Source organism: Bos mutus, chromosome 16, assembly GCF_027580195.1.
Source record: "Bos mutus isolate GX-2022 chromosome 16, NWIPB_WYAK_1.1, whole genome shotgun sequence".
Taxonomy (NCBI): Eukaryota; Metazoa; Chordata; class Mammalia; order Artiodactyla; family Bovidae; genus Bos; species Bos mutus.
The window spans coordinates 68,958,081-68,983,356 of NC_091632.1; positions in this window are offsets into that span (position 1 = coordinate 68,958,081).

The window sequence follows — 25,276 nt, forward strand, 5'->3', positions numbered from 1 at the left end:
TCTTCAGCACTCAGCCTTCTTCACAGTCCAACTCTCACATCCATACATGACCACTGGAAAAACCATAGCCTTGACTAGACGGACCTTTGTTGGCAAAGTAATGTCTCTGCTTTTCAATAAGCTATCTAGGTTGGTCATAACTTTCCTTCCAAGGAGTAAATGTCTTTTAATTTCATGGCTGCAGTCACCATCTGCAGTGATTCTGGAGCCCCTCAAAATAAAGTCTGACACTGTTTCCACTGTTTCCCCATCTATTTCCCATGAAGTGATGGGACCAGATGCCATGATCTTCATTTTCTGAATGTTGAGCTTAAGCCAACTTTTTCACTCTCCACTTTCACTTTCATCAAGAGGCTTTTTAGTTCCTCTTCACTTTCTGCCATAAGGGTGGTGTCGTCTGCATATCTGAGATTATTGAGATTTCTCCTGGCAATCTTGATTCCAGCTTGTGTTTCTTCCAGTCCAGCATTTCTCATGATGTACTCTGCATATAAGTTAAATAAACAGGGTGACAATATACAGCCTTGACGTACTCCTTTTCCTATTTAGAACCAGTCTGTTGTTCCATGTCCAGTTCTAACTGTTGCTTCCTGACCTGCATACAAATTTCTCAAGAGGCAGGTCAGGTGGTCTGGTATTCCCATCTCTTTCAGAATTTTCCACAGTTTATTGTAATCCACACAGTCAAAGACTTTGGCATAGTCAATAAAGCAGAAATGTTTTTCTGGAATTCTCTTGCTTTTTCCATGATCCAGTGGATGTTGGAAATTTATTTGATCTCTGGTTCCTCTGCCTTTTCTAAAACCAGCTTGAACATCAGGAAGTTCACGGTTCACATATTGCTGAAGCCTGGCTTGGAGAATTTTGAGTATTACTTTACTAGCATGTGAGATGAGTGCAATTGTGCGGTAGTTTGAGCTTATACACAATAGGAAAAATTATAAGCTAACCATATGTCTTGTGTAAAAGCAACTCTCCTAAATTACCAATAGAGAAGGTTCTGAAAGCAATATAATTCCTATTAATGCAGCAGTCTGTATTGGGCATGGTTAGATGCCAACTCATATTTCAACTCCACAGCTGCAAAAGCTGGGCACTCTCATGGGGCAGGGAAGAGAACACTGAACAGCTGGAGCGCCACTGATACTGAGGTTTGTTTTACTCGGGGGGACATTTTTGTTTTCTTTAAATAGTATCTGAAACTTATTACTACAGGTATCGAATTACTAAATGAGAGGGAGTTACTTCCTTGTAAATGAATGTTGTTTTAATAATGACAAAAAACTCAAGTTGCAAATATCTAATGGTCATTGAGAACACTTTGTAATGATATCACTAAATCCTTTGATTTTATTATTTTTGTGTAAATGGACTTTCTAGAAGGCAGTGTCACAAAATAGTTACAAGCACACCCTTGGGTGAGGCAGAGCAGACGTGAATCCTGGTTTTGCAAATTTTTAAACTAATTACCTAAACTCTTTAAATAGCTTTCTTATCTGTAACATGAGGGAAATATCTCATGGAATTTTAAGAAATAAACAGTATGCATATATAATGTATTCAGTGCAAGTTAGTTTTCAGTAAAATAGCATTAATCTTTATGCTTTTATTTTTAACATAAGGTCCGTTTTCCTGGATATAAGAATTTTATGTAAATATTGAGAGTTATAGCCCCATGAAATTCCATGACAAATTCTCATGAACTATCCATGATTAATATATTAACAATAACTACAGCTGTTATAACATTGGGGAGAAAATAAAAGAATGGAATGACAGTTTAAGATAATTTAATAAAATAATTTTATTTCCTATATCTTTATTTATGTTTTTATGAGAAAAAAATATTTTCAATATTGCTGTAATCAAATGATAGTATGAGTCAAGAGAAAATAGGTTTATTTATTTTTTAAATACAGTAGATTAAACTTATGACCTGTCCAAATGAGTAACATAGCTGCTTAATTCATTTTTCCTCTTGATTAAACAATAGAGAAATTTATCCTAAAATCTTAACTAGAATTAACATCAAAATACATAGTTCCATCTTGAAGAGTATTGATTATGCTGCTGCTGCTGCTGCTAAGTTGCTTTGGTCTTGTCCGACTCTGTGCGACCCCATAGATGGCAGCCCACTAGGCTTCCCCATCCCTGGGATTCTCCTGGCAAGAACACTGGAGTGGGTTACCATTTCCGTCTCCAATGCATGAAAGTGAAAAGTGAAAGTGAAGTCGCTCAGTCGTGTCCGACTCCTAGCCACCCCATGGACTGCAGCCTACCAGGATCCTCTGTCCATGGGATTTTCCAGGCAAGAGTACTGGAGTGGGGTGCCATTGCCTTCTCCAGTATTGATTATGGTAGATGTTATATTACTTGAACTTTACTGGCTACTTGCTGTTTTACCTGTCAGTATCCTTAATTATGTTTTTCAATATGTTTTCTATACAACAAGAATTGGTCTCTTTTTTTTTTATTTTATTTTTTTTATTAAAAAAATTTCAGGTATACACGTGCTCCCCATCCTGAACCCTCCTCCCTCCCCCTCCCCATACCATCCCCCTGGGCCGTCCCAGCGCACCAGCCCCAAGCATCCAGCATCGTGCACTGAACCTGGACTGGCATCTTGTTTCATACATGACATTTCACATGTTTCAATGCCATTCTCCCAAATCTTCCCACCCTCTCCCTCTCCCACAGAGTCCATAAGACTGTTCTATACATCAGTGTCTCTTTTGCTGTCTCGTATACAGGGTTATCGTTACCATCTTTCTAAATTCCATATATATGCGTTAGTATACTGTATTTATGTTTTTCCTTCTGGCTTACTTCACTCTGTATAACAGGCTCCAGTTTCATCCACCTCATTAGAACTGATTCAAATGTATTATTTTTAATGGCTGAGTAATACTCCATTGTGTATATGTACCACAGCTTTCTTATCCATTCATCTGCTGGTGGACATCTAGGTTGCTTCCATGTCCTGGCTATTATAAACAGTGCTGCGATGAACATTGGGGTACACGTGTCTCTTTCCCTTCTGGTTTCCTCAGTGTGTATGCCCAGCAGTGGGATTGCTGGATCATAAGGCAGTTCTATTTCCAGTTTTTTAAGGAATCTCCACACTGTTCTCCATAGTGGCTGTACTAGTTTGCATTCCCATCAACAGTGTAAGAGGGTTCCCTTTTCTCCACACCCTCTCCAGCATTTATTATTTGTAGACTTTTGGATCGCAGCCATTCTGACTGGTGTGAAATGGTACCTCATAGTGGTTTTGATTTGCATTTCTCTGATAATGAGTGATGTTGAGCATCTTTTCATGTGTTTGTTAGCCATCTGTATGTCTTCTTTGGAGAAATGTCTATTTAGATCTTTGGCCCATTTTTTGATTGGGTCATTTATTTTTCTGGAGTTGAGCTGTAGGAGTTGCTTGTATATTTTTGAGATTAGTTGTTTGTCGGTTGCTTCATTTGCTATTATTTTCTCCCATTCTGAAGGCTGTCTTTTCACCTTGCTAATAGTTTCCTTTGATGTGCAGAAGCTTTTAAGTTTAATTAGGTCCCATTTGTTTATTTTTGCTTTTATTTCCAATATTCTGGGAGGTGGGTCATAGAGGATCCTGCTGTGATGTATGTCAGAGAGTGTTTTGCCTATGTTCTCCTCTAGGAGTTTTATAGTTTCTGGTCTTACGTTGAGATCTTTAATCCATTTTGAGTTTATTTTTGTATATGGTGTTAGAAAGTGTTCTAGTTTCATTCTTTTACAAGTGGTTGACCAGATTTCCCAGCACCACTTGTTAAAGAGATTGTCTTTAATCCACTGTATATTCTTGCCTCCTTTGTCAAAGATAAGGTGTCCATATGTGCGTAGATTTATCTCTGGGCTTTCTATTTTGTTCCATTGATCTATATTTCTGTCTTTGTGCCAGTACCATACTGTCTTGATAACTGTGGCTTTGTAGTAGAGCCTGAAGTCAGGTAGGTTGATTCCTCCAGTTCCATTTTTCTTTCTCAAGATCGCTTTGGCTATTCGAGGTTTTTTGTATTTCCATACAAATTGTGAAATTATCTCTTTATAATGTACTTTTTATTCATTTCTGAGAGTTCAAAGTTTATTTATGAGAAGTATTAGTGACAACCCTACAGGTGCAACAAAGTGTTCATATCTAATAATAAATATTAACTTCACCACAGTTATGCTAGAAGTGAAAGGGAGGAAAAGATACATTCCATTTCATATGAACCATAACCTCACACGTTAAAGACTTATATTGCCAAAACATCCAGGAGACAGTCTATAAAGTTTGAAGAACACACTGTTTAACAACCATTTGTTATAAATTAAATGCATTGTAACATATCCTCTCATCTTGAATTTTGTCCAGGATAGACTGTTTTTTCAAATTCAGCTTTAAAATGACTATTTTAAGAGATATCAGGTAGGAACTTTCTACTCTTTGGCTCCAGATGCCTAATTCCCTGATTTGCTGACTCATCTCATAAGCAGTCTCAAAATTGTCAACTTGTTCAACAACACCAAAAAAAAATGTGACCCCTGCAATCTTTGATGAAAATGAAGTTTTTTTCCTAAACAGCTGGTTTCAAATGTTTAATTAATGAATCACAAAGCAAAAGTTATAAAATATTATCAAGAACATCGCCACTGAGTTTAGTTTTGCTCCAAGGAATCTGAGCCCTTCCAGACAATGAATTTAGCAGGAAAATATTGTTACTTCTGTCAGTGATGCCAATACCTGATTTAAGGTATACTTGAGATAAGAAAAAGAGGACTGAAATTGAGTTAAACCTCACCTAAGATCACATATTTCAGAAATCAATGCAGATACTTTATTTGCTTTGTCTCACAATTCTCCAACCAGAATAATACAAAGCAAACTTAGCATTTTTATGAATAATCTGTAAAACTGTCTCTTTCTGTGGAACTCAATCAATTTCTTGAGCATACCTGAAGGATCATAAAGAGGATATCGTACAGGTCAGAGCCACTAAAGGAATTCATACAAAGTTCTCTCTGGAGTTTAGTTATCCCAAAGAAAGCTGCCTTAAAAATGAAATTAAAATGCAGATGGTTTACAATTCCTTGTTGTTTCCAAGTATACAACTTAAATATGAGTTAAATGGAAGCTTGGCATTCTACCCAGTATTTATACTTATTGTAGGGGAACTTTTTATTTTTCCTAACTTTGTCCATGACTTTAAGAAAAGAGAAAATCTAGGAAATATGATATCATGTACAATAATATTATAAACAAGAAGGAAGAATGTAGATAAATTGTTATTTATTTCTAACATCATTAAATTCACGTTAAGCAAACAATAATGGACTGCTCTTTGAATGGGTTATAATTTTGGGCAATAATAGGTTTTTACCACCATAGTTGTTCTATAGCAAAGCTTACTTGAAGATTAGTGAATACTTGTTATTTCTATGCTGGAAGACTAGATACAGAATCTACAAGTCAAATTCTGGTTTGGTTAATGCTGGTAACACAGTATTTTGTTTTTAAATGTGAACTTCCTTTGATCAACTATGGTTTCTCTTATACAATTAACACTACATATATTTAAAACCAAAATGTTTGTGAGTGATTGCCATAATTAATATTAGCCCATAGTATTTTATTCCAACTTTTGTTAAATGAAAGATTAATTCAACCACTTTGGAAGTAAAGCATTAAATTCTGCTTGAAATAAGCACTGTTTAATAGGTGTCAGGTTAATGAGAAGGGTACTTGCACACTACAAATGCACAAATGAAGAAAGTTTCAAGGCTTTACAACATATTTCTTACTGTTGGTAGAGCCTGAATGGCAGAAATACAGGAAGAAAAATATTTTAAAATATTTATAAGAACATACAAAAACAAAACAGTTGCAAAGTAACACATTTCCAATCTTTTAAATTAACTTATTTATTTATTTAAATAACTTCTTTAAAATTATTTTTAAAATAACTTATTTTCAGAAAGCAATTTACTATATATTTTCATGTAGATATAACAATTTATAACAGGAAAAGACCCCCAGATGTTAAGATTAAACAATACATTTTGATAGAGTTTAGCTTTAGAGAAGCTTAGGATTCATGGCAAATAGACGGAGAAACAGTGGAAATAGAGACAAACTTTATTTTTGGGGGCTCCAAAATCACTGCAGATAGTGACTGCAGCCATAAAATTAAAAGACACTTGCTCCTTGGAAGAAAGGTTACAACCGATCTAGACAGCATATTAAAAAGCAGAGACATTGCTTTGTCAACAAAGGTCCGTCTAGTCAAAGCTATGGTTTTTCCAGTAGTCATGTATGAATGTGAGAGTTGGGCTATAAAGAAAGCTGTGTACTGAGGAATTGATGCTTTTGAACTGTGGTGTCAGAGAAGACTCTTGAGAGTCCCTTGGACTGCAAGGAAATCCAACCAGTCTATCCTAAAGGAAACAGTCCTGAATATTCATTGGAAGGAATGATGCTGAAGCTGAAACTCCAATACTTTGGCCACCTGATGCAAAGATCTGACTCATTAGAAAAGACCCTGATGCTGCGAAAGATTGAAGGCAGGAGGAGAAGGAGATGACAGAGGATTCGGTGGTTGGTTGGCATTACAGACTCAATGGAAATGAGTTTGAGTAAGCGTCAGGATTTGGCGATGAACAGGGAGGCCTGACATGCTGTAGTCCATGGGGTCGCAAAGAGTCAGACACGACTGAATGACTGAACTGAAGTTTACAGAAAAGCTGCACAGAATGTTTCCATATATATCCACCTTCCTCACACACAGTTGCTTCTATCATTAAAATATTACATAATTGTGGGGAATTTAGTACAAGTGATGTACCAATACTCATCCATCATTATTAGTTAAAATCTATCATTTATGTAAGTGTTCACTCTTTGTGTTATACATTCTATGGTTGTGCCAGACACATGATGTCATGTATCCACCATCACAGTGTTACACAGAAGAGATTCAGTGCCCTAAAACTCCCCATGCTCCATGTACTTATCCCTACCTACCTCCTCTTGAACTCCTGGAAGATCCCGATCTTCTACATTGCTATGGCTTTTCCCTGTAAAGAATGGCATAAAGTGGAATCATACAACATGTAGGTTTTCACACTGGCTCCTTTTTCTTAGCATTTCTATACATTTAAGATTCTTTATGTATTTTCATGGCTTGATAGTACACCTTTTTATTTCTTTTAATCATATTGAATTGTGAAGGGGGTGGTCCTAACATGGTGGAGGAATATGATGGGGAGACCACTTTCTCCCCCTCAAATTCACTGAAAGATCATTTGAACGCTGAGCAAATTCCACAAAACAACTTCTGAATGCTGGCAGAGGACACCAGGCACCCAGAAAGGCAGCCCATTGTCTTTGAAAGGAGGTAGGCAAAATATAAAAGATAAAAAGAGAGACAAAAGAGATAGGGATGTAGACCCATCCCAGGGAGGGAGTCCTGAAAGAGGAGAAGTTTCCAAACACCACGAAATCCTCTCACTGGCGGGTCTGTGGGGAGTTTTGGAATCTCAGACGGCAACATAACCAGGAGGAAAAATAAATAAATAAAACCCACAGATTACATGCCTAACTGCAAATTCCAGTGGAGAAGTAGCTCAGATGCTTGCTTCCACCAGCAGCAAGCAGGGGCTGAACAGGGAGGCATGGGCTGCATTGCTTAGGGTAAGGACCAGGCCTGAATGCCCTGAGGACAATCTGAGGGAGCTAACGTGAGATAGCAACCAAAACCGTGGGATAGACAGAGAGAGAGAAAAAAGAGAGAGAGAGAGAAGGAACTTTCCCATGAAAAGCTCTGACCTAAGGCACTGCTGGCTGCTCACAGAACAAAGGACTTGATCAAATACCAGATGAGAGCTAGCCAGCTGTGGACTGGCCTATCACCTGCTGGAGGCAGAGAGGCAGGTGGGCAACAGCCAGAGCTGGAAAGTGGTAATCTCAGCCCCAGAGACAGCATCCCCTACCAAACTGTTAGCAAGCTCCCAGTTGTTAACTAAGTCTTCCTGGGATCCTGGATGGTTGACATATTCTGGGGGGGTTGCAGTCAGAGATCAGTTCCCCAGGAGAGACACATGGCCCACTTGAGATGGCGCTTCCACTGAGCACCCAGGAAACCGAGTGGCTGGGACCGGCAAGGTGATAAGACACACCACCCAACCTGGGGAGAGTGTGCTAGTCAAGCACTGGGTCACCTGAGCTGCTCAGACCTGGGAAGGGGACAAAATGCAGGCCCTACCAAGTCTGTACCTTTGTGGAGTACCCAAGAACCTGAACCTGAGCGGCTTAGACCTGGGACGTGCACGCAACCCAGGGCCTGCTTTAGACAGTTCCCCTGTAAAGTAACCTGGACCCTGAGCAGTGTAGACCAGGAAAGCACACACACCATGAGCAGGGGCAAACCCAGTGTGACCCAGCAATTGTGAGAACTCCCCCAACACACCAGTGATATTTGTTTGTAGTGGCCCTCCCTCCCCACAGCAAAACTGAACAAGTGAGCCTAAATAAGTGACCACTTTTGTCTCCTTGTGTCAGGCAGAAATTAGACACTGAAGATACTTGCAAACAGAAGAAGCCAAAATAAACAGAGGGACCTGCTTTGGAAGTGACAGGTGCAACAGATTAAAACCCTGTAGTTAGCACCAACTACATTGGAAGGGGCCTGTACACCTTGAGAAGTATAAGTTGGAACGAGGAACTATCTGAAACTGAACTGACCCCACACTGCCCACAACAGCTCCAGAGAAATTCCTAGATATATTTTTACTGCTCCTGCTGAGTCGCTTCAGTCGTGTCCGACTCTGGGCAACCCCATAGACGGCAGCCCACCAGGCTCCCCCATCCCTAGGATTCTCCAGTCAAGAACACTGGAGTGGGTTGCCATTGCCTTCTCCAATGCATGAAACTGAAAAGTGAAAGTGAAGTCATTTAGTCTTGTCTGACTCTTGGCGACTCCATGGGCTACAGCCCACCAGGCTCCTCCATCCGTGGGATTTTCCAGGCAAGAGTACTGGAGTGGAGTGCCATCGCTTTCTCCAATATTTTTACTATTATCATTATTTTTTAAAATTTTTAAGTCCTTTATTATTCCTTTAATTTTCATTTTTATAACCATCTAATACCTTGGGGAAAAAAGACCCTATTTTTAAAGCAAATATCATATATATTTTTTATAATTGTTGTGATTTTGTGTGTGTTTTTTTTTAATATTGTATTTTTGAGAGTTGAACCTCTATTCTATATTTTTAATCTTTGCTTTTTGGTATTTGTTATCAATTTTGTACCTTTAAGAACCCAATCTTCAGTACTCATTTTTACTTCGGAGTGATTACTGGCTTGACTGCCCTCTCCCCCTTTTGACTCTCCTTTTTCTCCCCTAGGTCACCTCTATCTCTTCCCTTCCCCTTCTCTACTCAACTCTGTACATCTCTTTGTGTATTCCAGGCTGTGGAGACACTTAGGGAACCGATTACTGGCTAGATCTGTCTCTCTCCTTGTGACTCCCCCTCTTCTCTTCCTGGTCACCTCTATCTCCTTCCTCCCTCTGTTCTCTATGTAACTTCATGAACCTCTCTGGGTGTTCCAGGCTGTGGAGAACACATAGGTATTTGATTACTGGCAGATTGCTCTCTCCCCTTTTGATACCCCCTCTTCTCCTCCTGGTCACCTCTATTTCCCTCCTCCTTCTTCTCTTCTCCATGTAACTCGGCGAACCTTTCTGGGTGTCCCTCACTATGTAGAATAATTTCTCCATTAACTTAGATGTTTTATCATCAGTGTTGTATGGATGGAGAAGTCTTGAGGCAACTGTAAGAATAAGACTGAAAACACGAGGCAGGAGGCTTAAATCCAAAACCTGAGAACACCAGAAAACTCCTGACTACAAGGAACATTAATTGATAAGAGCTCATCCAAAAGCCTCCATACCTATACTGAAACCAAGCTCCACCCAAGAGTCAACAAGTTCCAGAGCATGACATACCACAGGAAATCTCCAGCAATGCAGGAACATAGCCCTGAGCTTTAATAAACAGGCTGCCCAAAGTCACACCAAATCCATAGACACCTCAAAATTCACTAATGGACAGTTCATTGCACTCCAGAGAGAAGAAATCCAGGTCCACCCAACAGAACACTGACGCAAGCTTGCCTAACTAGGACAAGCCACTTGTCCAACCCCACCTACAGGGAGGAACCTCCACAATAAAGAGAAACCACAGACTTCCAGAATACAGAAAGGCCACCACAGACACAACAATCTATACAAGATGAAAAGGCAGAGAAATACTCAACAGGTAAAGGAACATGATAAATGCTCACCAAACCAAACAAAAGAGGAGGAGATAGGGAGTATACCTGAAAAGGAATTCAAATAATGATAGTAAAGATGATCCAAAATCTTGAAAACAAAATGTAGTTACAGATAAAGAGACTATAGACAAGGATTGAGAAGATGCAAGAAATGTTTAACAAGAACCTAAAAGAAATAAAAAAGTCAATCAATAATGAATAATGCAATAACTGAGATCAAAAACACTCTGGAGGGAAACAACAGTAGAATAACTGTGGCAGAAGATAGGATAAGTGAGGTGGAAGATAGGATGGTGGAAGTAAATGAAGCAGAGAGGAAAAAAGAATTAAAAGAAAAGAGGACAACCTCAGAGACCTCTGGGACAATGGCAAATGCCTCAACATTCAAATCATAGGAGTTCCAGAAGAAGAAGACAAAAAGAAAGGACGTGAGAAAATACTTGAGGAGATAATAGTTGAAAACTTCCCTAAAATGGGGAAGAAAATAGCCACCCAAGTCCAAGAAACCCAGAGAGGCCCAAACTGGATAAACCCAAGGTGAAACACCCCAAGACACATATTATTCAAACTAATGAAGATAAAATACAAAGTGCAAATATTAAAAGAAGCAAGGGAAAAAAACAACAAATAACACACAAGGGGATCCCCATAAGGATAACAGCTGATCTTTCAATGGAAACTCTTCAGGCCCGAAGGGAATGTCAGGATATACTTAAAGTGATGAAAGCGAAAAACTTACAACCCAGATTACTGCACCCAGCAAGGATCTCATTAAAATATGAAGGAGAAATCAAAAGCTTTACAGACAAGCAAAAACTGAGAGAATTCAGCACCACCAAACCAGCTCTTCAACAAATGCTAAAGGATTTTCTCTAGACAGGAAACACAGAAAATGTGTATAAACGTGAACCCAAAACAACAAAGTAAATGGCAATGGGATCATACCTATCAATAATTACCTTAAATGTAAATGGGTTTAATGCCCCAATCAAAAGACAAAGACTGACTGAATGGATATGAAAACAAGACCCCTATATATGCTGTCTACAAGAGACCTACCTCAAAACAAGGGACACATACAACCTGAAAGTGAACGGCTGGAAAAAGATATTTCACCCAAATGGAGACCAAAAGAAAGGAGGAGTATCAGTACTCATATCAGATAAAACAGACTTTGAAATAAATGTCAGGAAAAGAGACAAAGAAGGACACAACATAATGATCAAAGGGTCAAATCCAAGAAGAAGATATAACAATTATAAATATATATGCACCCAACATAGGAGCACCTCAATATGTAAGGGAAATGCTAACAAGTATGAAAGGGGAAATTAACAGTAACACAATAATAGTAGGAGACTTTAATACCCCCACTCAAACCTATGGATAGATAAACGAAACAGAAAATTAGCAAGGAAACACAAACTTTAAATGATACAATGGACTAGTTAGACCTAATTGATACCTATAGGACATTTCACTCCAAAACAATGAATTTCAACTTTTTCTTAAGTGCATACAGAAGCTTCTCCAGGATAGATCACATCCTGGGCCATAAATCTAACCTTGGTAAATTCAAAAAACTTGAAATCATTCCAAGCATCTTCTCTGATCACAATGCAGCAATATTGGATGCCAACTAAAGGGAAAAAAAAAAAAAACTATTAAAAATGCCAATATATGGAGGCTGAACAACACGATTTTGAATAACCAACAAATCACAGAAGCAATCAAAAAAGAAATCAAAATATGCATAGAAACAAATGAAAATTAAAACGCAACAACCCAAAATGTATGGGACTCAGTAAAAGCAGTGTTAAGGGGAAGGTTCATAGCAATAGAAGCTTACCTCAAGAAACAAGAGAAAAGTCAAATAACCTAACACTACATCTAAAGGAACTAGAAAAGGAAAAACGAAGAACCCCAGGATTAGTAGAAGGAAAGAAATCATAAAAATTAGGGCAGAAATAAATTCAAAAGAAACAAAAGAAACCATAGCAAAAATCAACAAAGCTAAAAACTGGTTCTTTGAGAAGATAAATAAAATAGCAAACCATTAGCCACAATCATGAAGGAATAAAGGGAGAAGAATCAAATCAACAAAATTAGAAATGAAAATGGAGACATCACAACAGAGAACACAGAAATACAAAGCATCATAAGAGACTACTATCAGCAACTATATGCCAATAAAATGGACAACTTGGAAGAAATGGACAAATTCTTAGAAAAGTACAACTATCCAAACTGAACCAGGAAGAAATAGAAAATCTTAAAAGACCCATCACAAGCACAGAAATTGAAACTGTAATCAGAAATCTTCCAGCAGACAAAAGCCCAGGTCCAGATAGCTTCACAGCTGAATTCTATCAAAAATTTAGAGAAATGCTAACACCTATCCTACTGAAACTCTTTCAGAAAATTGCAGAGGAAGGTAAACTTCCAAACTCATTCTATGAGGCCACCATCACCCTAATACCAAAACCTGACAAAGATGCCACAAAAAAAGAAAACTACAGGCCAATATCACTGATGAATATAGATCCAAAAAGCCTTACCAAAATTCTAGCAATCAGAATCCAACAATACATTAAAAAGATCATACACCATGACCAAGTGGGCTTTATCCCAGGGATGCAAGGATTCTTCAATATTTGCAAATCAATCAATGTAATACACCACATTAACAAATAGAAAAATAAAAGCCATATGATTATCTCAATAGATGCAGAGAAAGCCTTTGACAAAATTCAACATCCATTTATGATAAAAATCCTCCATAAAACAGGAATAAAAGGAATATACTTCAACATAATAAAAGCCATATATAACAAACCCACAGCAAACATTATCCTCAGTGGTAAAAACTTGAAATCATTTCCCCTAATGTTAGAGTTAAGACAAGGGTGCCCACTCTCACCACTACTATTCAACATAGTTTTGGAAGCTTTATCCACAGCAATCAGAGCAGAAAAAGAAATAAAAGGAATCCTGATTGGAAAAGAAGAAGTAAAACTCTCAGTGTTTGCAGATGACATGATCCTCTACATAGAAAACCCTAAAGACTCCACCAGAAAATTCCTATATCTAATCAATGAATATAGTAAAGTTGCAGGATATAAAATTAACACACAGAAAGCCCTTGCATTCATATACAATAACAATGAGAAAACAGAAAAAGAAATTAAGGAAACAATCCCATTCATTTTGCAACCAAAAGAATAAAATACTTAGGAATAAATCTACTTAAAGAAACAAAAGACCTATATATAGAAAACTATAAAACACTGATGAAAGACATCAAAGAGGACACAAATAGATGGAGAAATATACCATGTTCATGGATCGGAAGAATCAGTATAGTGAAAATGAGTATACTACCCAAAGCAATCTATAGATTCAATGCAATCCCTATCAAGCTACCAATGGTATTTTTCATAGAACAAATAATTTCACAATTTGTATGAAACTACAAAAGACTTCATATAGGCAAAGCTATCTTGAGAAAGAAGAATGGAACTGGAGGAATCAGCCTGCCTGACTTCAGGCTCTACTACAAAGCTACAGTCATCAAGACAGTATGGTACTGGCACAAAGACAGAAATAGATCAATGGAACAAAATAGAAAGCCTAGAGATAAATCCATGCACCTATGGGCACCTTATCTTTGACAAAGGAGGCAAGAATATACAGTGGAGAAAAGACAATCTCTTTAACAAGTGGTGCTGGGAAAACTGGTCAACCATTTGTAAAAGAATGAAACTAGAACACTTTATCACACCATACAAAAAATAAATTCAAAATGGATTAAAGATCTAAACATAAGACCAGAAACTATAAAACTGCTAGAGGAAAACATAGGCAGAACACTCTCCAACATAAATCACAGCAGGATCCTCTATGACCCATTTCCCAGAGTAATGGAAATAAAAGCAAAAATAAACAAATGGGACCTAATTAAAACTAAAAGCTTCTGCACAACAAAGGAAACTATAAGCAAGGTGAAAAGACAGCCTTCAGAATAGGAGAAAATAATAGCAAATGAAGCAACTGACAAAGAATTAATGTTAAAAAATATACAAGAAACTTCTGCAGCTCAATTCCAGAAAAATAAACAACACAATCAAAAAATGGGCCAAAGAACTAAACGGACATTTCTCTAAAGAAGGCATACAGATGGCTAACAAACACATGAAAAGATGTTCAACATCACTCATTATCAGAGAAATGCCAATCAAAACCACAATGAGGTACCATCTCACACCGGTCAGAATGGCTGCTATCCAAAAGTCTATAAGCAATAAATGCTGGAGAGGGTGTGGAGAAAAGGGAACCCTCTTACACTGTTGGTGGGAATGCAAACTAGTACAGCCACTATGGAGAATAATGTAGAATTTCCTTAAACTACTGGAAGTATAACTATCATATGACCCAGCAATCCCACTGCTGGGCATACACACTGAGGAAACCAGAACTGAAAGAGACATGTGTATCCCAATGTTCTTCCCAGCACTGTTTACAATAGCCAGGACATGGAAGCAACTTAGATGTCCATTAGCAGATGAATGGATAAGAAAGCTGTGGTACATATATACAATGTAATATTACTCAGCCTTTAAAAAGAATACATTTGAGTCAGTTCTAATGAGATGGATGAAACTGGAGCCTATTATACAGAGTGAAGTAAGTCACAAAGAAAAACACCAATACTGTATACTAACACATATATATGGAATTTAGAAAGATGGTAATGATAACCCTACATTAGAAACAGCAAAAAAGACACAGATGTATAGAACAGTCTTTTGGACTCTGTGGGAGAAGGCAAGGGTGGGATAATTTGAGAGAATAGCATTGAAACATGTATATTATCATATGTGAAACAGATCACCAGTCCAGGTTCAATGCATGAGACAGGGTGCTCAGGGCTGGTGCACTGGGATGACCCAGAGGGATGGGATTGGGAGGGGGGTTCAGGATGGGGAAAACATGTACACCCATGGCTGATTCATGTCAATGTATGGCAAAAACCACTACAATATTGTAAAGTAATTAGCCTCCAATTAAAATAAATAAATTAAAAAATAAAATTTAAAAAATTAAAAAAAATCATATTGAGTGGTATAAATGTACCACAGTTTATCAATTTACCCACTGAAGAACATCTTGGTTGCCTCCATGTCTTGGTTATTATGAATAGACCTGATATAAACAGTAGTTGCAGGTTTTTGAGTGCACCTGTTATTAAACCATTTGGGAAAATTATCTAGTAGCATGATTTTTGTATTTTTATGTTAAGACTATGTTTAGGTTAAGAAACTGCCAAACTATTAATATTTTCCAAAGTGGCTGTATGATTTTTCATTCCCACCAGCAATGAATGAGAGTTCCTGTTGTTCCCATAATTCTGTCCAGTATATGATGTTGTTAGTGTTTTAGATTTTAACCATTCTATTCAGTACATAGTGATTTCTCATTGGTGTTTTAATTTGCATTTCCTTGATGACATATGATATTGAACATATTTTCATATTTTTATCTTTTATCTCTATGTCTTCTAGGTGGAGGGGTCTTTTTGGACAATTTGCTCATATACTAAGAGCTTTTAGAAATTATTATTGTTGTTGAATTTTTAAGAGTTCTTTGTATATTTTATATGCAAGTCCTTTACATATAGTCCTTGTCTGTTTTTTTCCATTCTCTGAAGAATATTTTACACAGAGCAAAATAATCACTTTTAATGAAATCTGATATTAATTATTGCTTTTACAGATTGTGTTTTTGACATGGTATCTAAAAAGTGGCCACCAAACTCAAGGTCACCTAAATATTCTCTGTTAAACAGATAGATATTTAATATCTCTGTAATAGAGATAATTAACATCTCTATTAAGCAGATTACAGACATTCCTTATAATCCGCAAACACAAGACATAATTTAAAAAACATATCATATACTGAAACTACAAATTAAAAAATTGAATAAGGGAAAATACACATGAACACTTTTATCTTCCTTATCCAGAGCAGACTTTACTAGATTCCAATGCAATATATTCTTTAAGCCTGTAACTATTGTTAATATAGCTTTATTTGTTTTAAATTTTTTAAACTTACTGCAAGGAGATATTTTGACAAAAGCAGAAAAACATTTTGAGACATTGAAGGACACCTCCCTTCCTTTGCCCATTTGGTATCAAGATGGTTTAACTAATCAATGGAAATCTAGGAAATTAATCTTACAGGGAAAGGGGTATGCTTGTATTTCTCCACATGGATCCAACGAACTCACATGGCTTCCTCTTCGGAAGATTTGACCTAAGGGTTCAAATCTAGTTTGAACCCCAGCATTCAAACTAGAGATGAAACAACAAAGACCTCAAGAGGAAGAAATTTCAATACAAGCCATGATGGCTTTAAAAATGTCCAAAAAACGCCACACTCGACGTTATGAACCTTATGATCTCCCTTCTTGGGAGACAGATAAAAAACCTCACTAATCAAGCTGAAATTCTGATTTCTCAACAGGGAATGCCTCAGAATCCTGAAAATATTTTTGTTTCTATGCTTGCTTTGCTTGCTTTTGCTTCCCCTGCTCAGGCTGACTTGATTGATCACACATATTGGGCTAATATACCTAACACCACCCCCCCTTTTATTGTAGGTTGTAGGATGGACAGATATAGGACCAATCATATCCACTAATGACTCAACACATTTGCTCCCTCTTTGGAGCTTGGAGGGGCCCTCTCATCCTGAGGAAGAAGGAAGACTAATATTTCTCTAGGCTATGAAATCCTTCCTTTATGCATGGGCCCAACAAAATTATGTATTAATGTTAGTTGACAAACATGGGCTTTGGTCCTGCCTCCAAAAAGGAACTTCCACACATTTCTTGGACTGATTACTGCCCTGTCCTTTTATGAAAACCATGTCAATACTACCAAAACTCTAGGAAAAGGACAAAAGTTAGAATGTAAGGGGTTTACTTATAAAGACTTTAAATATACTCCTATTTATTGAGATACATGTCAAGTTAAATCAGGGAAATTAATGTTTATGGCCAATTACACCATTGTTGATTGGGGACCCCATGGTATGTGGTTATCTCAGATGATATAAGCAACACTATGTGTGAATAGGCTACTCAAGTAACATGGAAGGTTACTAACACTACAATGGAACATTACCATTACAAAGGACTTCTTGGGTGGCTTAACAGTGAAATGCCCCCTCCCCTTGTTCTCGAATTGTCCTCGATAAACAGACTGGGCCTGAACAATGGGACATCTGGAAACTTGCTGTGAGCACTGAAGAACTTGGGACTTGGACTGGACATTTCTCAGGGACCAATCATAGTCATAGAAACTATTTATTTCATTATAATCAATCATATTTCATACAAGCTTGTCTTCCCCTTCCTTTTGTTCTAGCTCTAGGAAGTTTACAATTCAATAAGACTTTATGTGCTGTAACTTATATAAATTGAAAATTATATACTTGTCTTAACTTTTCTGTTTCCTTAAGAAAGGCATCCCTTTTGATTCTTCTATCTCGCTGTAGTCTTTGGTTACCAACAAATCTCCAGTGGCCATGGGAAGAAGGTCCCATGGCTGGACTTGCTTCCCAGTTACTTATTAAACTGCTCCAGCAATCTAAACGATTCATTGGTTGGCTGATTCTTGGCATTTTGGGATTAATAGCTATTTGCACCACTGCTGCCATCACTGGCGTTGCTTTACAAACCTCAATTCAAACACATAATTTTATCCAAAATTAGACTAAAGATGCTCATACTATGTGGGCCACTCAGGCTCAGATAGATGAGGATATTCAAGATGAAATACAGGAACTAAAAACAGCCATCAAATGAGTTGGAGACCAATTAATAGATATACAAAAACAGGTGATGTTAAAATGTGATTGTAATTCTACTCAATTTTGTGTTACTCCTGTTCAACTCAATCATAGTGACTACAACTGGGAACAAATCAATTTCATTTACAAAACATACATGATAATGCCTCTCTGAATGTACAATTATTACAAAAAGAAATCTTTAAAACCTTTTCTAAAAATCTGCCCTCTTCCACTAATCTGAAAACTTTAGCTGAACAACTAGCTGATCAACTATCTGGGCTAGACCCACACAGGTGGTTTCAGAACATTCCTCACAGCATCAGGTCTGGAACTGTAACTTTGATGATTGTCTTGACAATTATATTTGTTATCTACCATTGCCTTTATGCAAAAATTGTTAAAACTAAACAAACTCAAATGGTAAGGACCCTTTTTACAATATAATAAATAAATAAGGGGGAAATATCAGGGAATGTTTAACAGGAGGATTCCTATATGCTGTTTCTCATAAATCCTCTGTTCTTATCAGTTTCTGGCAACAGAAATGAGTGGAACGGCATGCTGCTCCCATGACTGAGGTCATAGGATGAGACATGCATGAATCTCCTTCAGTAAACATTCTCCTTGTGACAAAACTGCTTAGTTTTGATCCTCTTTCTTGAGATATGGATTGTCTCCTGACCTTATGACCATTGTTAATCCCTTGTTCCCTTGGTAACTGTTGCTGTATGTTTGGTTTTCTGATCTTTATCATTGTCGAAAGAAATTCCTTGTACAACAGCCTATATATACTCACAGAAAGATCATTAAAGCACCTTTGCTCTGTCAGAGCTTGGGTCCCCGTGTCTTTCTTTCTCTCTCTCTCCCTCTCTTTCTCTCTCTCCCTCCAGCTAATTCTCTGGAGCGTAGAAACCTGCTGAGCTCATTCTCCAGCCTGGGCTTTCAAGACCCCCTTGAGAGGGTACCCTGTGCCTTCGTGAGCAGTACAAGCCCTGTTCTAGGGTTTTATTGGTTCTCTGCATGAACGAGAGAGTATCAGCTTCTTTCTCTCTTTCACTTCCTCATCATTGACTCCGGACCACCAGGTTCTGGTCCATTAAAGGACTGCAACACTCTTGTGTTATCTTTTTAAAGTATAATAATTTCATGTTTTACATTTAGATCTATGATCCATCTTAAATTAATTGTTGTGTTATTTAAGGTCTGTATATAGATTTTTTAATTGAAGTATAATGACTCACAATATTATATTAAGTCTACACATACAACATAATAAATAAGAGCTCACCCAAAATCCTCCATATGTACACTGAAACCAAGCTCCACCCTAGACCCAATAGGTTCCAGAGCAAGACATACCACACTAATTCTCAAAAAAAGCAGGAACACAGCCCTGAGCATTAAAAAACAGACTGCTCAAAGCCATGCCAAACCCATAAACACCCCAAAACTCACTACTTGACACTTCATTGCACTTCAGAGAGAAGAGATCCATTCTGTCCACCAGAACACAGACCCAAGCTCCCCTAGTCCAACCCCACCCACATGGAGCAGGCTCCACAATAAAGCCAAGGAAACACTGACAAGCCACTAGTCCAACCCCACCCATATGGAGCAGGCTCCACAGTAAAGAGGAACCATGAACTTCCAGCCTAGAGAAAGGCCACCCCAAACACAGCAATCTGAAAAAAATGAAAAGGCAGATAAATATTCAACAGGTGAAGGAACATGATAAATGCCCACCAAACCAAACAGAAGAGGAGGAGATAGGGAGTCTATCTGAAAAAGAATTCAAACAATGATAGTAAAGATGATCCAAAATCTTGAAAATGAAAGAGAGTTACAGATAAAGAGACTATAGACAAGGATTGAGAAGATGCAAGAAATGTTTAACAAGGACCTAGAAGAAATAAAGGAGTCAATCAATACTGAATAATGCAATAACTGAGATCAAAAGCACTCTGGAGGGAAACAACAGTAGCATAACTGAGGCAGAAGATAGGATAAGTGAGGTGGAAGATAGGATCGTGGAAATAAATGAAGCAGAGAGGAAAAAAGAATTGAAAGGAAAGAGGACAACCTCATAGACCTCTGGGACAACATCAAGTGCCCCAACATTTGAGTCTCAGAAGAAGAAGACAAAAAGAAAGGGCATGAGAAAATACTTGAGGAAATAATTGTTGAAAACTTCCCTAAAACAGGGAAGGAAATAGCCACCCAAGTCCAAGAAACTCAGAGAGTCCCAAAAAGGATAAACCCAAGGCAAAACACCCCAAGACACATATTACTCAAACTAATGAAGATCAAATACAAAGAACAAATATTAAAAGCAGCAAGAGAAAAAACAACAAATAACACACAAGGGGATCCCCATCAGGATAACAGCTGATCTTTCAATGGAAACAATTTAGGCCAGAAGGGAATGGCAGGACATACTTAAAGCCTATAACCCAGATTCCTATACCCAGCAAGGATCTCATTGAGATATGAAGGGGAAATCAAAAGCTTTACAGACAAGCAGAAGTTGAGAGAATTCAGCACCATCAAACCAGCTCTTCAGCAAATGCTAAAGCATCTTCTTTAGACAGGAAACACAGCAAAGGTTTATAAACTTGAACCCAAAACAACAAATTAAATGGCAATGTGATCAAACTTATCAAGAATTACTTTAAATGTAAATGTATTGAATGCCCCAACCAAAAGACTGGCTGAATGGATACAAAAACAAGACCCCTATGTATCTTGTCTACAAGAGACCCACTTCAAACCAAGGGACACATACAGGCTGAAAGTGAAGGGCTAGGAAAAGTTATTTTATGCAGATGGAGACCAAAAAAAAAAAAAGCAGGAGTAGCAATACTTGTATCAGATAAAATAGACTGAAATAAATGTCGGAAACAGAGACAAAGAAGGACACTACATAATGATCAAAGGCTCAATCAAAGAAAAAGATATAACATTTATAAATATATATGCACCCCACACATGAGCACCTCAATACATAAGAAAAGTGCTAACAAGTATGAAAGGGGAAATTAATGGTAACACAGTAATAGTGGGAAACTTTAATACCCCATTCACCCCTATGGATAGATCATACAAACAGAAAATTAGCAAATAGTGGAATTTCAAGTTCATATGGTCATTCTATTTTTAAATTATTGAGGACTGTTTCCATATCATTTTCAATAGTGGCTGTACCAATTTATACTTAATTAAGGTTTACAGATTCCATAGTTCAATATAAGACCCACAGGCATTAATTACCAGTAGGATTTTTCATTCAAATATTTAGTTATTCTAGTTTCATAGAAAGTCTTGATGCCAGGTAGAAAATCCTCCTTTTTTTTTCTTCTGACTTCCTAATATTTGGCTGAGGATTTGATGCTTCTGAACTGTGGTGTTGGAGAAGACTCTTGAGAGTCTGTTGGACAGTAAGGGGATCCAACCAGTCCATCCTAAAGGATATCAGTCCTAAATATTCATTGGAAGGACTGACTGATGCTGAAGCTGAAACTCCAATACTTTGGCCACCTGATGCAAAGAACTGATTCATTAGAAAAGACCCTGATGCTGGGAAAGACTGAAGGCAGGAGGAGAAGGGTATGACAGAGGATTGAAGGTTAGATGGCATCACTGACTCAATGGACATGAGTTTGAGTAAACTTTGGGAGTTTGTGATTGACAGGGAGGCCTGGCATGCTGCAGTCCATGGGGTCGCAAAGAGTTGGACACGACTGAGCAACTGAACTGATATCTTCTACGATGTGTGTAATTCTATAATCTTTGTCTCTTCAAAAATTACTTTTCTGTTATTTGAAAGAAGTTCTGACCCAAAGAGGAGGCACATGTGTAGTTATTTGTGAGTTAATTCACAGGTAAGATTTGTAGCCCAAAAGGGCTGATATTCTAGGTTCATTTATTTAATGAATTATTAATTAATTCATTAATATTAAATTATTCATTTATTTACTAAAATATTTATTTAAAGGTTTATAGTCTACATAATTTAGTATTATATTTAAGATTTCAGAGAAGTAATGACATTGATGTCAAATACAGATCGCTCAGGTTTAGAATCTAGGATTAAAAGTTTCCACAAATATCTCTTAGTTTATAAGAAAGCTATTTTAGGTTATATGAGAAATTCTATTCAATAAAAAAAAAATCTTTGGATTTTTCTAAAAAGTATGACATGGCGTGTTTATTTCCTTATTTATATACAGATACTATGTAAAATGGCTCATAGAATTTTCCTAATAGAAATAATTGATTTTGAATAGTTTGTTGAAGATTGAATCACTTCCCCTCAAAATTGGTATGCTGAAGTCCTAAATCCCTTTGCCTCAGAAAGAGGTAATTAAGTTAAAATGAGGTCATACTGATGGGCCCTAATCCAACATGACCAGTGTCTTTATAAGAGAAGATTTAAAGAGACACAGAAACATAGAGAAGACCACGTGAAGATATAAGGAGAAAATGGCCAACCACAAGCCAAGAGGAGGATCCAGAAGAAAGCACCTGCTTACACCTTCATCTCAGACATGCAGCCTCTAGTACTGTGAGAAAATATATTTCTGTTACTTAAGCCAGGTGGAAAAACTGTCTTCCACAAAACCAGCCCTTGGTGCCAAGAACGTTGGAGATTCCTGGCTTAAGTAACCTATCTGCTGCACTGTGTTATGTCAGCCCCAGCAAGCTAATACACCTCCTCAGTGCTGACTTCAGTGACAGCAAAGGGAGAAAAGAGCACACAAAAGGACACAACAAGAGAAAAGAAGACTAAAGCAGCAAATGATTATGAATGCAGAAGGTCAACCTAAGCTGGCAGAGGGTGATTCTGGAACACCAGTTCTCATCGTGGAACTTGGAAAGGTTTCAAGGCTTAGTATGAAAGTGGGAAGGTGAGTGCGGCTGAAAACAGGAAAGCAGATTCAAAACCTGTGTAAGCTGCCCCAGTGGAGCACCCCTAGATATTCTATCCTCACCTCCACTTCCACAGGACTATCTCATTTCACATTCTAGGAAGGCTTAGAGGCACTAAGCCAGAGTTTCTACTCAGAACAAAGGCATTAAGAAAGCTGACACAGGAAAAAAAGGACACTCACTTTTTAAGTGAGACTGTCTCCACTCCCAACAGTCTGACTGAATAATGGCAGCCAGGCATTCCACTTTGCCATGATAGAACATCTGTCATTGAGCAAATAATAAAGCCACTTACAAAATAATGATACTAAATAATAATACTAAATATATAGTATGCATATATATCTATCTTAAGTTAAATATATAATAATTATTAACCTCAATAACAATCTTATGGATTCGGCATTCTTACTGTTATTTTATTTTCTATTTGAACTCAGTATAACAAAGGTTCCAAGGGGTTTAACAATTGGACACTGATTCATTTCCTCACTGATTTGTTTCTAATAGGAAAATAAGTATCTCATAATAGCAGGGGCTCAGTAAACATTGGATGAACAACGGAATGCTTGAATTCTTACTTCAAAGTTGAAGAGATTAAATTTCATAGGAGCTAAGTAATTATTCTAAGTTGTAAAAAATATTCAAGAGGCACACCTAAACCACTTCACTCCCAAAGACCTGTAGATATTAATAGCTGGAGGCCATTCCCTGGAGCTCATCTTCATAACCCACCACTCTGCTAGACACTCATGGACCATTTTCTGTTTTCTATGGAGCAATAATTTAGGTACAATAAAGTTCCTTTTTTTCTTTATGTGTACAATCTTAAGAACTTTCACAACTATACAAAGTCATATAAACTCCTTCCAGAACCAAGAGAGAAAATATTCTTATCATCTCCCCAAATATCTCACAAGTTAATAAACAAACTCCTTTCCCACCCACATCCTTTGGCAAACAATGATCTGTTTTCAGTCCTTAGATTTTTTGCCTTTTGTCAAAGGTCATGTAAATAATTATATGTCTCGTATGATTGGTTTCCTAAACTTTGCATGATGCTTTTAAGATGTCCCCCATATACACTTTTTACATTTTTTTAATGCATGAGTATTTCATTCCTTTACACTGCTGAATTGTATTCTATTAAGTAAATACACATTTTGTTGATTCATAAGTTGATGGATATTTTGTTTTTAGATTTTGACAATTATGAATAATTAATGTGCAGGCTTTCATGTAAGCATGCGTCTTTTTTTTTTGTCTCTCTTGGGCAAATACTTAGGAGTATTGAATTGCTGAACCACATGATAAAACTATGCTTAACATTTTAAGAAAGTGTCAAACTGTTTTCCAAAGAGGATGTTCTTTTTGCACTGATGCCAGATGCTTCAAAATGTCCCGATAATTAGCATTTACAGTTTGTTTCCCTTTCTTTTCCTTTCTTTTTTCCTTTGCCTTTCTTCCTCTCTCTCTCTTCCTTTCCTTCCTTTCTTTCTTTTCTGCTATTTTCCTGAGTATCTTCTGGTACCTCACAGTGGATTTAATCTTTATTTCCCTAATAAAACATCTTTTCATATGCTTATTTGCCATTCCTACTAATAAATGTTTTATTCGTATACACTTGGGTTTAAATCTCAAGTCTGCCTCTTTAAGGAAAAAATTAACTTGCCCAGTTTATTTATTCACACCAAATGAAATAAAATGTTTTTATGAGAATTAAGTAGGTTCACACATTAAATACACATATACAACACAAACAATAGATATCATTTTCCTTCCTCTTACTCAAGGTTTAATCTTTTCCTTTCTGTGTTCAGAGGTACCACCTTCTGGAGGGATAAATCACAAGTACCCCCAGACTGTCCTAACTGCCACTTCTAACCTCTCTTTCCTATGTTCACCTTACAGGCTACTCATTTTCCTCAAAACTTCTTTTTTATGCCAATGCTCTGTTGAAAAACTTTCAACACCTCCTCATCACCTATGGAAAAAAAAAATGTATGATTTAAGCTTGTTCTTAATTTTCTTCGGGGTCTTTCCTAATTGGCTGTCTCCAATCTTATTTCAGATTAATCATATTTGTCTAAGGTAGTAAGTAGATTTATTATTTTCCCAAGTAATGTATTTGCCTTTTCCTTTCTGTATTTG